Source organism: Mixophyes fleayi, chromosome 6 (genome assembly GCF_038048845.1).
Source record: "Mixophyes fleayi isolate aMixFle1 chromosome 6, aMixFle1.hap1, whole genome shotgun sequence".
NCBI classification, from domain to species: domain Eukaryota; kingdom Metazoa; phylum Chordata; class Amphibia; order Anura; family Limnodynastidae; genus Mixophyes; species Mixophyes fleayi.
Window position 1 is genome coordinate 85903496 of NC_134407.1, and position 13235 is coordinate 85916730.

At 40.4% G+C, this 13235-nt stretch overlaps 1 long non-coding RNA gene across 1 annotated transcript; it reads right to left on the reverse strand.

The window, feature by feature from the left end:
• Positions 1-3387: 3387 nt before the first annotated feature.
• Positions 3388-6303, reverse strand: LOC142161418 (uncharacterized). Its single transcript, XR_012693394.1, has 3 exons — positions 6149-6303; positions 4927-4989; positions 3388-3578 (listed from the first exon to the last, which is right to left on the reverse strand). It is a non-coding gene; the product is annotated as an uncharacterized LOC142161418 (long non-coding RNA).
• Positions 6304-13235: the final 6932 nt, after the last annotated feature.

A 13235-nucleotide genomic window follows, 5' to 3' on the forward strand; every position in this document is an offset into this window, starting at 1 on the left:
TAATAACTCCTCCTTTCCTTGCTTATTGGGTTTTTATCTTTCCTGTTTTGTTTCTTTAGAAGCTAGGCAGACCAGCTAGCTTTATTTCTTTTGCTCGATTATAGTTTACCTTTGTCCCCAGAGAGCATTCATTTGTATTGGCACACCAGGACAATTGGTGGATCCCCTGGGCCACTTTACTAAAGTACTAAATGCAGAAGGTAAGATTTGGAATTTGAAAACCACATGCTGAGGTGACTGATGTAATATCAGGGGTTGGCACTCAAGTAGAAAGGGGTCTGCACACTTTTGCTTCAGTGTCCCAAACACAGCTTGCAGGTTGGAACCTGCCCCTTAAACCTCTAAAGAACATCTGTTCTAGGTAAGCATTGGTAAGGGGTTTCTTAGTCTAATTCCTCCTTTTATTGGGCCGATGAACTGAAAGATGCTCTGGAAATTACATAAGTGTGTTGTGGGTCTGTTGATCATTATTCAGTGATTTATAGGGAGGCCTTTTAGGCTTTAGAATGCAACTTTAATGAAAATAGTCTGTTGCAAACCACAGACCAATTTAAGGTATTAATGAATTGGCTAAAAAAAATTGAAGGCAGGCATCCTAAGGGGTTAAAAGGACAGGATATCACATGGGCTTGGACTGGGATTATGTACAGATTATTGTAGATGTTCATGTGAGGCAAGATCATTTCATACTGTAGGGCAGGGTTTCCCAAACCCAGTCCTCAGGGCTCCCCAACAGTGCAGGTTTTCCATATCTCCTTGCTGGAGCAAAGGTGTATTCATTACTGACTGACACATTGTAACAGATCCACAGGTAGTCCTAATTATGTCATGTGATCCAGAAAATCTGCACTGTTGGGGAGGACTGGGTTTGGGAAACCCTGCTGTAGGGGCTAAAGAGGAAAGTGACATATGTCCACAAGAACATTTGGGCTAAATAGCTCTGCTGTGGATAGACTTCTTTTAAAGGGGTTTCATTAACTGTTTGCTTATGATGTATTGTTTGAAATGTTTATGATATTGGGGACTAGAATTGTATTCAGACTTGTTGCTTATTCTTTGCTCACAAATATTTTAATGATGCATTGTGACTGCATAATCAGATGTCACTTCATTCATTTGGTGTCCTTGTATTGGACTGGGGGGTTTGTCCTGTGACCGAGAGAAGAGTATCTAGAGACTATCTGCACCTCATTCTACCAACTCCCACCTCTAGGGGTGGTACATAATTTTCTTTTTCTTGAACTGCATGGTACACCTCCAATACTTCCCTCCATATTTATTAGTGTATATTTAAGACCCTGCTTATGAAGCCATGTAAATGCCTCTAAAGTCTGCTTAAAGACCTTAATGGAGCTATTTAAAAGAAATAATCATGTAAACATAATTTTCATACTTAACCAGCCACTTGTTTTTCTGACTGCAGGAGTTCAAATGGGGGCAAAAAACAAACAAGACCTCCACTGCTACTTACTGCTGGGGAGGGGTTTGATGAGGTCATGAAGCACTACCCCTTTCCATCCACTACACACCAGCCAACTCTAAAAAGGGGCTAGGGCAGTGGATCCCAAACTTTTTCAGTTCAAGGCACCCCTAAGCCAAAATAATAACCAAGTAATCCCCTGCCTTGCTTACCAGTGGCCCTGGCCTAGGAACCCCTGTGAGATCACTGAGGCACCCCAGGGAGTCTAGGCACAGTTTGGGAACCACTGGGCTTAGGGTACTGCCACAGAATCAGGTGACTGTTCTGTTGAAAAAGGAGTCTCCTGAGAAGGTATTCTGATTGTGTGATTACCAGAGAATAATCCCAACACTGCAGGAATCATTAGGTCCAGGGATGGGGAGGGTCTTGCAACCATCACCATATTCTGGCCTCAATAAATTAAGTAGTAGCAAACCTTTCTTTCAAAGAATATGATCCCTTATTTGTTGTTGTGCTCACTAACAAGAATACACTGCAGAATAACTGAGGAGCCCAGTATGTGGGAGGGTTTTTATAATACTCATCCATGCTCCAAGAAACTATGGGACCTCATTTAAAAGCTGATACTCCTCTTTTTATTGTCTGATCACCATGGCATAACACCGTACACTACAGAGGAAGTTTATAGGTTCAGAGAGCCAGAGCTGCCAAGAGAATTTTTGGGCCCCAGTACAGAAAATTCCCCTAGTATTAAAATGGTGTTGCTCTCATCTACCTGTTTAATGCAGCTTTTGCACCCTGATACTGGATTCTTGCATGGATTCTAGAATGTTGTGACCTGTAGGAAAATGTAAATATGGAAAACTGAGCAATAAGTGAACACCATACATAACACATCATGCATTGCAATAAAATATTACAAGTATTTTGTACCTGACCCCTTCCCCTCATCAGCACCCCTGGGAGGAGGGGTGTAATAATGTCCAGCTCTCCTATTGTTACTTCAGTAAACACAGGTACCCTTATTTGATGTTTCCCATTTTTAAATATGGGCCAAATGTTCTTTCCACACATTTTATGCATTTCATTCAAGTCATGCTAAATAGGGGGAAATGCATTTCCACTTGAAGTGTTCATTTTATTCTGAAAACATGTTCGTCCTCTTTGTGCTTTTGGAAAGGTGGATTGACGTTAACGCAAGAACTACAAATACTCTTGATGGTGTTTATATTTTCTTTGCTTATACACACTGTTGCAACAATCTAATGCGATCTGCTGAAAGTTCAAAGTCTTCTGGAAATAAAAACCAAGGTATAATTTGTGTGGGTACTGCATCAACAAATTATTGATGCTGAATTGTGACCAATTCAAAATAAACTCCGCACAGGGGTGAGAGCCTCAGTGAAGAAGGGGTTAAAATTAGCTGGACATGGGTGAGATCTCCATTATGACTTTACATCAATCTCTACAGCATCAGTAGATGTTTCATTTCTAAACAGAATGAGGAACACGTACTTAAATATGGGAATCCTTCCTTCATGTTAGTGATGAGGTGAAAATGTATTTTATGGTAGTTGGCATTAAATCGAGTAATGTTTCTTACAAACTTGAAACTGGGCTTAATTTGTTAAAAGAACCTGTTGTGAGCTGTGCTTTGAATACTATATACATAATCATGTACAGCCCTTCTGCTGTTTACAGAAGTAACATTTAATTGCAAGGCAGAATTTTTTGAAAATGCCTCCAAGCTTAAAGTTATTTTAGAAGTCTAAACTCACAAAAGTAAAAAATCACAAACCCTTGATGCTTGTCATTATAACATTAGCGCAGCTGAAAAAATTTCCTCTCCCAAACTTAAAAAAATACATAAACAAACCTGCAACTTTCTGTCTAAGTAGACAACTCGCGTTTTTGAATCGGTTGTCCCGTCAAGTAAGCAGTTACCTCTTTTAGAAAAACACTTAAGGTTAAGCAACATAAGTCTTTATTATCGGTTTCGGAAAATAGCAGACTGAGTTATGTTGATAACACCCCCCCTATTTAACTTTATAGTATAAGAGTCTTGATCACTTCTTCCAAACACCAGGGACCTTGTCTTTGACCTGCCCGCTCACTTGGTCACATGTATTTTGAACAGCTTCACATCCTTGGTCGATCACTATTGAATAAAAGCAAACTGGTTACATAATCTCTCAAATATGAAAGGAAAAAACTTAGTGGATGCTATAATCTGATGCTTGCTTCCAGTGAGTATCTGCTACGTGGGACCTGCATTGAAGGGCTACATATGTAACATTGTTACTACCAGAGGGGGTACATATTTAGAAGGAGAAGATGGTACCTCATTGAATGCTATAACCGCCTGAACACAGATTGCTATCTTTTGGTGTCGACTTAATGTATATGACTTATGTGAATTGAAGCATGTCTTCACTTGGTTGTGAGTGATAGGGGCCATTGTTTAATGTTCTTGGCCACCTGAATACTGTACATAGTATTCAAATAGAATATTTTACACCAGGTTTTCCATTTTTGACAGGAAATACTGTGGCATTAACAAAAGCTCCCTTTTATGTACAGGGAAGCCTTGGCAGGGAAGAGACATCTGCCCTCTTACCTCTCTGTATGTATTACACAGTATTGTTTTATTACTGTTTGTTCCCAATTGTAAAGCGCTATGAGATCTGCTGGTGCTATATAATAAAATGAGGATGATCTGCAGGGTCTGGCTGGTCCCATAGAGGGCTAACTTGGGCCAGGTCACTGGATCACCTGCATTTATTTCCCTCTAAAATGTTCCTAATAGGCTGCTGAGTCGACCTTGCCCAAATTCCCCCCCCCCCCCCCCTGCCCACGTGCTAAAATTTTCCAGCCCTCCGCTGAACATCTGTAATAAAGAGTGCCTTGCACCTGGGCTCTATAAATCCATCATAATGTACACATATTTGGTATCTCTAGACTCTGAATTTGATGAATCATGTTGGGGGCCAACCTATTTTTTCAGAGGAAATACCGATCATGGAAAAAATGTGAATCTTACTAAGGAACACAAGAGTTTAGCTTAATCAACACATATCAAGTGTAGTCCGATTACTGTCCTGAAGCCCCATGATAACTAGCACTGATGCCAGACTCCAGTAGTTTAACAATTGCATTTTATAAGTCAAGTAAAATACAGAAGTTCTTTATACTTGCTAAGTTAAAGAGATGGGAGGTGACTTTTTAATTACCATTTGCTGTTTATAAGGCGTTGTTTCAGAAAACATACATGCTTGCCTTTTTATACATTTAATTGTGTTTGACGTTGCCTAAGGTGGTAAGCTGTGGAAATATGGGTGTCTAGATAGATTACCTCTTCCAAACAAATAGGTCTTGATAATTTAACATTTTGCTTGAACAATATTTTTACATTTGGAAGCACTCTGGTATTGCTAAAACTATGCAGCTTACCAGCATTCTCTCATTTAGGATATCTACATATATAGAAAATGTTGGTATAAACCTACCTTGTTGACCTACATCTTTGCCTTTATCAACACAGTCCTGGACTACTTGTTCTCCTTGCTTAACTGGGGAGACAAAAGAAAAAAAAATGTTTCTTTTTGTTCTGAGTAATACAGACACTGCTTCAATCTATGAAGGCAGCAGCAGTGCTAGTGCTTTATCCTGTAATAATGTATCACCTGGACAAATTGCACAGGATATGCCTACTTCCCTTCTGTTTGGGAATCGGTGACCACCAGCCACTGGCCTGAGTTTGGGAAAATGAAAAGCTGTAGTGTATAAAGAAGTACCTTAGATATTCAATGGTTGCTTTAAAAATGTTGTGATGCAGGTAAAAAGGTGGTCGGGGGAGATACTTCGTACAGCTGCATTTTTACAATGTACTTATGAAATAGTGAGGCACAAGCAGTAAGCAAAACCTCTACTGTTTTAAAAGACTTTGTTGTAGAAGCTTATGAACTTAAATAGAGACTTACTCCCAGGTGCATGGTTCATTTTCATTCCCTAAACACTGCTTCTGAGAGCACATAAGTAAAGCTATGCAAACTAGTTTTTAATGTATTGCATTCTTGCCTATTTCTTTGCAGCAAACGTTTTACTAACCATAGAAGTTATACATTTTTCTTCTACTATGCACACATTGGGTGTATAAGTCAACAATTATTTGGTTTTTGACAATTTCCCTCTAGGTTAGTACAAATGTGGGCTGCATGGACACTTGAATATGGCAACCATAACTAATGATGATGGCGTGGGCAGCATTTTCATGTGCTACATACAAATGTGAAAGAACAAATAACACAAATGGTAACTACTGGTCACCACTGCAACTGGCCCAACAAAGCCAAAAACCCAATTTGTTTAGAACAAAAGCCCTCACAAGCTTACAATGTCTATGGAATAGCCAGTAAAAGGGAAGGCATCTACTTCGTACAAGGTCTACAAAGGAGCTGGCATCATTTTTCATCTGCTAAGCTGCGTGTGCATTGCTGTGAAAACAACAAAGTTGTTCATCAGGGCTAATGCTGCAGAAAAACAGAATGTTAAAGTATAGAACAGACTTCTTTTGTCTGAATTTAAAATGGACGTGGGATACATAGTCCACCTTTGAAAATCATAACTTCATTGTATTACCTGGCTACATTTTTTTTCTTTCAAGGTTATATTGTTACTTCTTTCAAAGTGAATAAACAATTATTTGCACACTGCTGGGGCAAATCTTACCTGTTTCCTGGGTTTTCTGCTGGGCTTTATTTAAAAAGCTAGACATGGTTCAGCTGTGTGGTTTCTGGCAGTAACACGATGAATTTCCCTGTAATATTGTTAGTACAGCAGTGTGCGCTCCTTTATAACTCGGAGGGCTCCTCCCAATAACAGCTAGGTACAACATTTCTCATAGTCATTTCAGACAAGCATTGCTCATACAGCAGGCATGCTCTAATTGGTGATTACAGTGAAAAGTAATAGCTGTGTTTCTTGAGTACCTCCCAAAGAATTAACTTTATGATTTTGTACTTTTCCACATCAAACTTGCTAATATTTCCAGAATTTGTTTTTTTCTAAGCAGCTCCATTTGAATTTTAGAAGAGTAACCCAATATGCAATAAGTTATTGCATGGCAAAATCCATTTTTCATAGTAACTTGGCCATTTGGAGAAAGTGACTACACAATGCTTGAAATGGGAGAAACGTCCTCTGCATACTGTATGGATTGATCTTTTCTGCCTAAGATACATAGAAATGTAAATTGAGAATAGCTTCATTTCATGTCCTTATGGCTTGTTTTATAGTTTATTTTTATTTGTATCTGTAAAATATTCCTCTAGAGTTTGCCAAGTGTGTTTTGGCCCTTGTACTCCCCTTCCCCCGAATAATGCTAAATTACTTCTCAGCTTGCACAACACAATATGCCTGTCCTTAGGGGCAGCAGTGGCTCTTTCCTTGCATAGCATGTATGTTTCAACTTGAAACAGTGAGAAAAACATTAGCTCAATTTATCGGGTTGAGACGTGTACAGTAGTGATACTGTATCGTATGTTCTGCTATGGCCGGGCCAGTGAGGCTAGAGAATATTGGCTTCTGGTCTAACTAGGGGCTCTAATGATGTCATTCTAGCCCTGACCTGATCCATTTTGGAATTTTGTAGACATCAGCATGAAGAGGCTTGGATGGTTCTACTCTGGCTTCTATTTTTTTTTAGGTCTCTCTTCTTTAATTTAAGCTTTTGGGTTTTTGTCTATTAGTTAAGATTTTTCTTGACCTAGTTTCTGAGTAAGTCGTGACTTCTGATTTCCAGGCAATACCATGGACAATTTATTATCTTTGCAGAGACAGGTCATAGTGGAATCTTAAGCCATGGAAAATATAGTGACCAAGGAATCAGACAAGGATGGAGTTGTGTAGTCCATATACCCATGGGTTTGTACAGGCACTTGGATCCTAATCTAATTTTCAAGAGACAACTTGATAACTTGCAGGACAGTAGAGTGGTCGGGCTTTGTTACCAATATGGAGTTTGTATGTGGAATTTGTCTGGATTACCTGTTTTACACTTGCAAAATATACAAAACAATCTTTCTCTCCTAGCCGCCCGATTGCCAATTTGTTAAGATGTTTGGATTTTTGTGGGATTGTTCACACTTGCTTGGATTTTTTCATCGGATCAGAGGTGTGAGGCTGCAGTGCACAGTTAATTTTATGCTGCTAAACTGTCTCACATTGGACATATTAGATCACAGAGCTCTTGGTCTTACAAGATTAGGTAAATCCTTCTCATGAGACTAATCTTTTCTCCGCACTCTGCAGGAAGCTTCAACCAATAGTGATGTGAGAATTATAAGGTAAGTACAGCGGTGGCCTTATGTGTCTGGGTGTGGGGGGGGGGGGGGGGGTGACAGAAAAATGTGGTGGTCAAAATCATGCTCTCTTGTGTTTTGGTTACAATGATGTTGAATACTACTCAGATGGTTCTGGTTGATGTTTTATTTGATGATGGTTCTATGAAATATCACATTTACATATATTTTATTGGCCATATACAACCACAACCACATAAGTCAAACCCCATCTGCACAGTTTTTGCCAAGGACCATTTTTCTGTTGCTGCCGCATTGGTGGAAGGGCCTTGGCTTGTTTCTTTTGCTTTCACTCCAGACCAAAAGTTGTCAGCCCTCCACTGCTTGTCATCCAGGGCCGGACTGGCCATCTGGCACTTCTGGCAAATGCCAGAAGGGCCGATGGCTAGATGGGCCGATCAGCTGTCCGCATCTTCTTCTTTTTTTTTCCAGCAGTCACAGCGCTCACTCCGCTGGTGACTATTTCGATGTGGAACCACCCCTGCACGGCAGCCCAATGGACCTGCAGACAGGACCAGTCACTCCCCGGCGTTCTTGTCAGGAGTCATATGGTTTGACTCATAACATATGCACCCCTCCCTGGCTTGGTTGGTTGGCTGTAATCACATGGTCTGAGTGGGGGGAGTGGCAGCTGCAGCGTGGATTTCGGGTGTATGTGTATTAGCAAGCAGACAGCAGAGCAGTCAGTTACACCTCACACACACACCATGCTAACTGTGCCCTGTGCTGTGAGCAGGAAAATAAGGTGAGGTTAGTGTACAAATAATATTTCATGTGTCAGCTCTGTGCCTCTGTATTATAATCTGCCATGGAGCAGTGTAAGAACATTAGTGAGCCTAGAGAAATATTGGATGGATGTTAGTAAAGATTAAACATGCATTGTCTGACTATTGGTAAGCAAGTAAATGAGCACTGTGTATGTATATTATTTATTAATGATCATGCAATGTGGGTAAAACTTAGTGATCAGATAAAGTGATCTATTTTTATGATAATTACCATTTTTTTTATATCGCCGCTTATCGCAGTTTCACTGCTATTTATGAACTTTATCTCTGGAAGACCAGCAGTAAAAATTGTCATTTTTCCGAGCAGCAGTATGTTAATATTATGTGTGTGTGTGTGTGTGTGTGTGTCCGCAGTATGTTAATATAGTGTGTGTGTGTGTGTGTGTGTGTGTGGCGCGCAGTATGTTAATATAGTGTGTGTGTGTGTGGCCGCAGTATGTTAATATAGTGTGTGTGTGGCCGCAGTATGTTAATATAGTGTGTGTGTGTGTGGCCGCAGTATGTTAATATAGTGTGTGTGTGTGTGGCCGCAGTATGTTAATATAGTGTGTGTGTGTGTGTGGCCGCAGTATGTTAATATAGTGTGTGTGTGTGGCTGCAGTATGTTAATATAGTGTGTGTGTGGCCGCAGTATGTTGATATAGTGTGTGTGTGTTTGTGTGGCCGCAGTATGTTAATATAGTGTGTGTGTGTGGCCGCAGTTTGATAATATAGTGTGTGTGAGCGGCCGCTGTATGTTAATATAGTGTGTAAGGGAAGGGAAGATCTTAAAAAAAAAAAAATGTGGGACGTAAGCTATTTAATGGTGGAGTGTAGGTGGGGGCTAATTATTTAAGGTGCCTTTAATTTAATTTAATGCTGGGGTGGTTTGGGGCTATTAATTGAACATGGGGCTGATTTTGGGGAGGAGGGCTATTTATTAAATGTGAATATGAATTATTTAATGCCATGGAGCAGTGTAAGAACATTAGTGAGCCTAGAGAAATATTGGATGGATGTTAGTAAAGATTAAACATGCATTGTCTGACTATTGGTAAGCAAGTAAATGAGCACTGTGTATGTATATTATTTATTAATGATCATGCAATGTGGGTAAAACTTAGTGATCAGATAAAGTGATCTATTTTTATGATAATTACCATTTTTTTTATATCGCCGCTTATCGCAGTTTCACTGCTATTTATGAACTTTATCTCTGGAAGACCAGCAGTAAAAATTGTCATTTTTCCGAGCAGCAGTATGTTAATATTATGTGTGTGTGTGTGTGTGTGTGTGTCCGCAGTATGTTAATATAGTGTGTGTGTGTGTGTGTGTGTGTGTGGCGCGCAGTATGTTAATATAGTGTGTGTGTGTGTGGCCGCAGTATGTTAATATAGTGTGTGTGTGGCCGCAGTATGTTAATATAGTGTGTGTGTGTGTGGCCGCAGTATGTTAATATAGTGTGTGTGTGTGTGGCCGCAGTATGTTAATATAGTGTGTGTGTGTGTGTGGCCGCAGTATGTTAATATAGTGTGTGTGTGTGGCTGCAGTATGTTAATATAGTGTGTGTGTGGCCGCAGTATGTTGATATAGTGTGTGTGTGTTTGTGTGGCCGCAGTATGTTAATATAGTGTGTGTGTGTGGCCGCAGTTTGATAATATAGTGTGTGTGAGCGGCCGCTGTATGTTAATATAGTGTGTAAGGGAAGGGAAGATCTTAAAAAAAAAAAAATGTGGGACGTAAGCTATTTAATGGTGGAGTGTAGGTGGGGGCTAATTATTTAAGGTGCCTTTAATTTAATTTAATGCTGGGGTGGTTTGGGGCTATTAATTGAACATGGGGCTGATTTTGGGGAGGAGGGCTATTTATTAAATGTGAATATGAATTATTTAATGCCGGTGATGGTTTTGGAAAATGGGTATATTTATTAAAGGTAAATGCTATTTAGTTTATTGCTGGGACTGTTTGGGGGGGGGGGGGGATTGGTTTTGATTAAATGGGTATACTGTTAATTTAATGTTGGGGCTGGTTGGAGGGAAATAGGTCTTATTAAATGTGATTATTATTATTGTTGAGAATTGAGGGAGGCATAATTACAAAACGTGGGTGCTATTGATTTAACACTGGGGCTGGTTGGAGTTTTCTAAATCTCATGTACCCATTTTTTTTCCAAAATAGGGCATCCAACATTTCAGGATCAAGACGAGCAGGAACTGAGCTAAAGACACCAGCAGTCACAGGTGGTGAAAGTGACCAAGACAGGTAGGAGAGAGCAGGACAATCTGCCAACTGTTCTGAATCTGGTGGGACAGTCCTGAATTTGGGTGACTGTCTTGCTTAGTCAGGATTTGGTCCGACTGCATGGAGAGTTGGGAGGTATGTCCCGCTTCACAACGTACTGCTCGTGAAGGCAGAGCTGTGTGCATCTAACAGTAGGGCACACAGTATTGCCTGTGTATTTGTCTAAAATTTGTCTAAAATGATAACCATGTTACATAATAGGGGCCCTGCTGTCTTTAAAACCCTGGGCTCCCCCGAGCGTTAATCCAGCTCTGGTTAGCAGGAGGGAGCTGATAGCTGCTCCCAGTCCCCTGACAGAACACAAACTGCAGAGCAGCTCTAAGTCTCACAACATTTTGTAATCTCGTGAGACTAGGAGCTTCCCTGCTCACTCTACAGGAAGTTCCCACCCTGATGGACGTCAGCAGCACCAGATGCATAGATAAGTACAGTGGGCTGGGGGTGTCATAATGTGTCTGGGAGGGTGTGATGTGGCTGGGAGGGCGTGATAAATGTAATGTTTTATTATAATGTATGTATCAATGCCCCATATTGACCACACCCCCAGCACAATGTGGTCACACCCATTTTGGCAACGTCGCACAGCGGCGGCTCACAGTTTCTTTGCTACTCGTCTAAGGAGGGGAGTCCCAAAAGTTCACTGTAACCAGGCCCCAAATTTCTCTTCCTGTCCTGTACATACCATTATCTGATACTGGTAAGCCCTATGCTGCAAATAGAGAGTCAAGCTGCGTATAATATATTTGTATCTCACAGGACACTGTATAAGAATGACCTTTGCAAAAAGTACTGTAATATTATTATCATCTGAATCTGAGGTGGGCCTGTGTGCTTTAAATGCCAGGGCTGATTTTTAGTCCCAGTCCGGCCCTGTTGTCATCCAACATGAATATTCCCTTTGAGTTTATACAGACTGTGTGTAATAAATCTATGTTCTATTATAATGTATACATTACATCCTGTGCAGTTGGTGCTATGTACTGTGTTCAATTATTGTTCAGCTGTTCATATTTCATGTACCTATACACTTTCCATACAGATTCCAACATTCCAGAATCCAGATAAGAAATGAGCAGCAGGTTGTGAAATCTGCAATAACAGGAAGGAGAGAGCCAGACAGTCCACAAACAGCCTTGCATTTTTACCTCTCCTAATTTTATTTCCCAACCTCTTGGTCTCTTTTTTTCCTCTTTTTCTCCCCCTCTCCCGTCTTGTCTTTTCTTACCTTCCTCAATGTCCTGTACATCCCCCTGCTGCGATTCTACAGACCATCATACCCCCTGACTTCCCTAATGTGGCCACACCGCTTAGATGAACTGTTCTAATTGTCTATGGAGGTGGAATGAAACAAAAATGCCAAGGAGAGAACATGAAAAAAGAGCTTACTAAATGCAAGTAGGTGGACTCTGCCAGGGCCATCTTAACAACATTATGGGCCCCCGGGCAAAGCAGCGCACTGGGGCCTCTAGATATAGATATATAGATACAGATATAGATATATAGAGATAGAGATAGATAGATGTACTTGCTCAGTGACCCTTGAAGGTTTTTTTTGCAGGTTTTTTTCTTTTGCAGGATTATTTATTCTCATTAAGAGCCGTGCCTATGGGGCCCCCTTGCCTGTGGGGCCCCCGGGCAGCTGCCCATCGTGCCCAATGGAAAAGATGGCCCTGGACTCTGCTTCCAGGTAAAGCCTCAAACTGCACATTTCTCCCTGGTGGCTTTCTTCACAGATCTTTTAAGTCACAGATCTGTCATGAAAAACAAAGGGATGCATAAAAGCAATATGCAGGCTGAGATGAGGAGTCTGTAAGCACTGAGTTCTATGCTCTCCCAATCGAATGGAGGTGGCTTTTCTGTATATCCATAGTGCACAAGGGAGGTTTTTTTAACAGGTATTTTTTGATAACACCAAGAACACATTTTGCTTATATGTGGTCATTTTAGGAACCAACTGCACTAACATACTGGGACCTAGAAATAATGATTTCATCCTGTCAAACAAACTAACATGATGAGCATTAAAAAACGGTTTCTGCATACAATAATTTGTATCTTGTATCAAACAGGTTCTCATGTAAAACAAATGTGATTCTTCATGTACATGTTGTCCAATTCAAATCTGGACACCTCTTTGTTTAAAGCTTTGCATTACTTTTCTCATTCACTTTAGTGACAAATGGCAATGCAAATTTTAAGGACCATGGCTTTAAAGAAGTATGCTTTTTCCATCCCTTTACACCTTGAGAATAATCATCATACCTGAAGTGCAGCTTTTTAGAACAATACTTTTAGTAGACAAAAATGAATATGAATACTTCAATATATGGCCAGAATAGCCTGTATATGTTGTAGCTTTAGGGTTTTGCAAGAGCCCTATAGCACTAT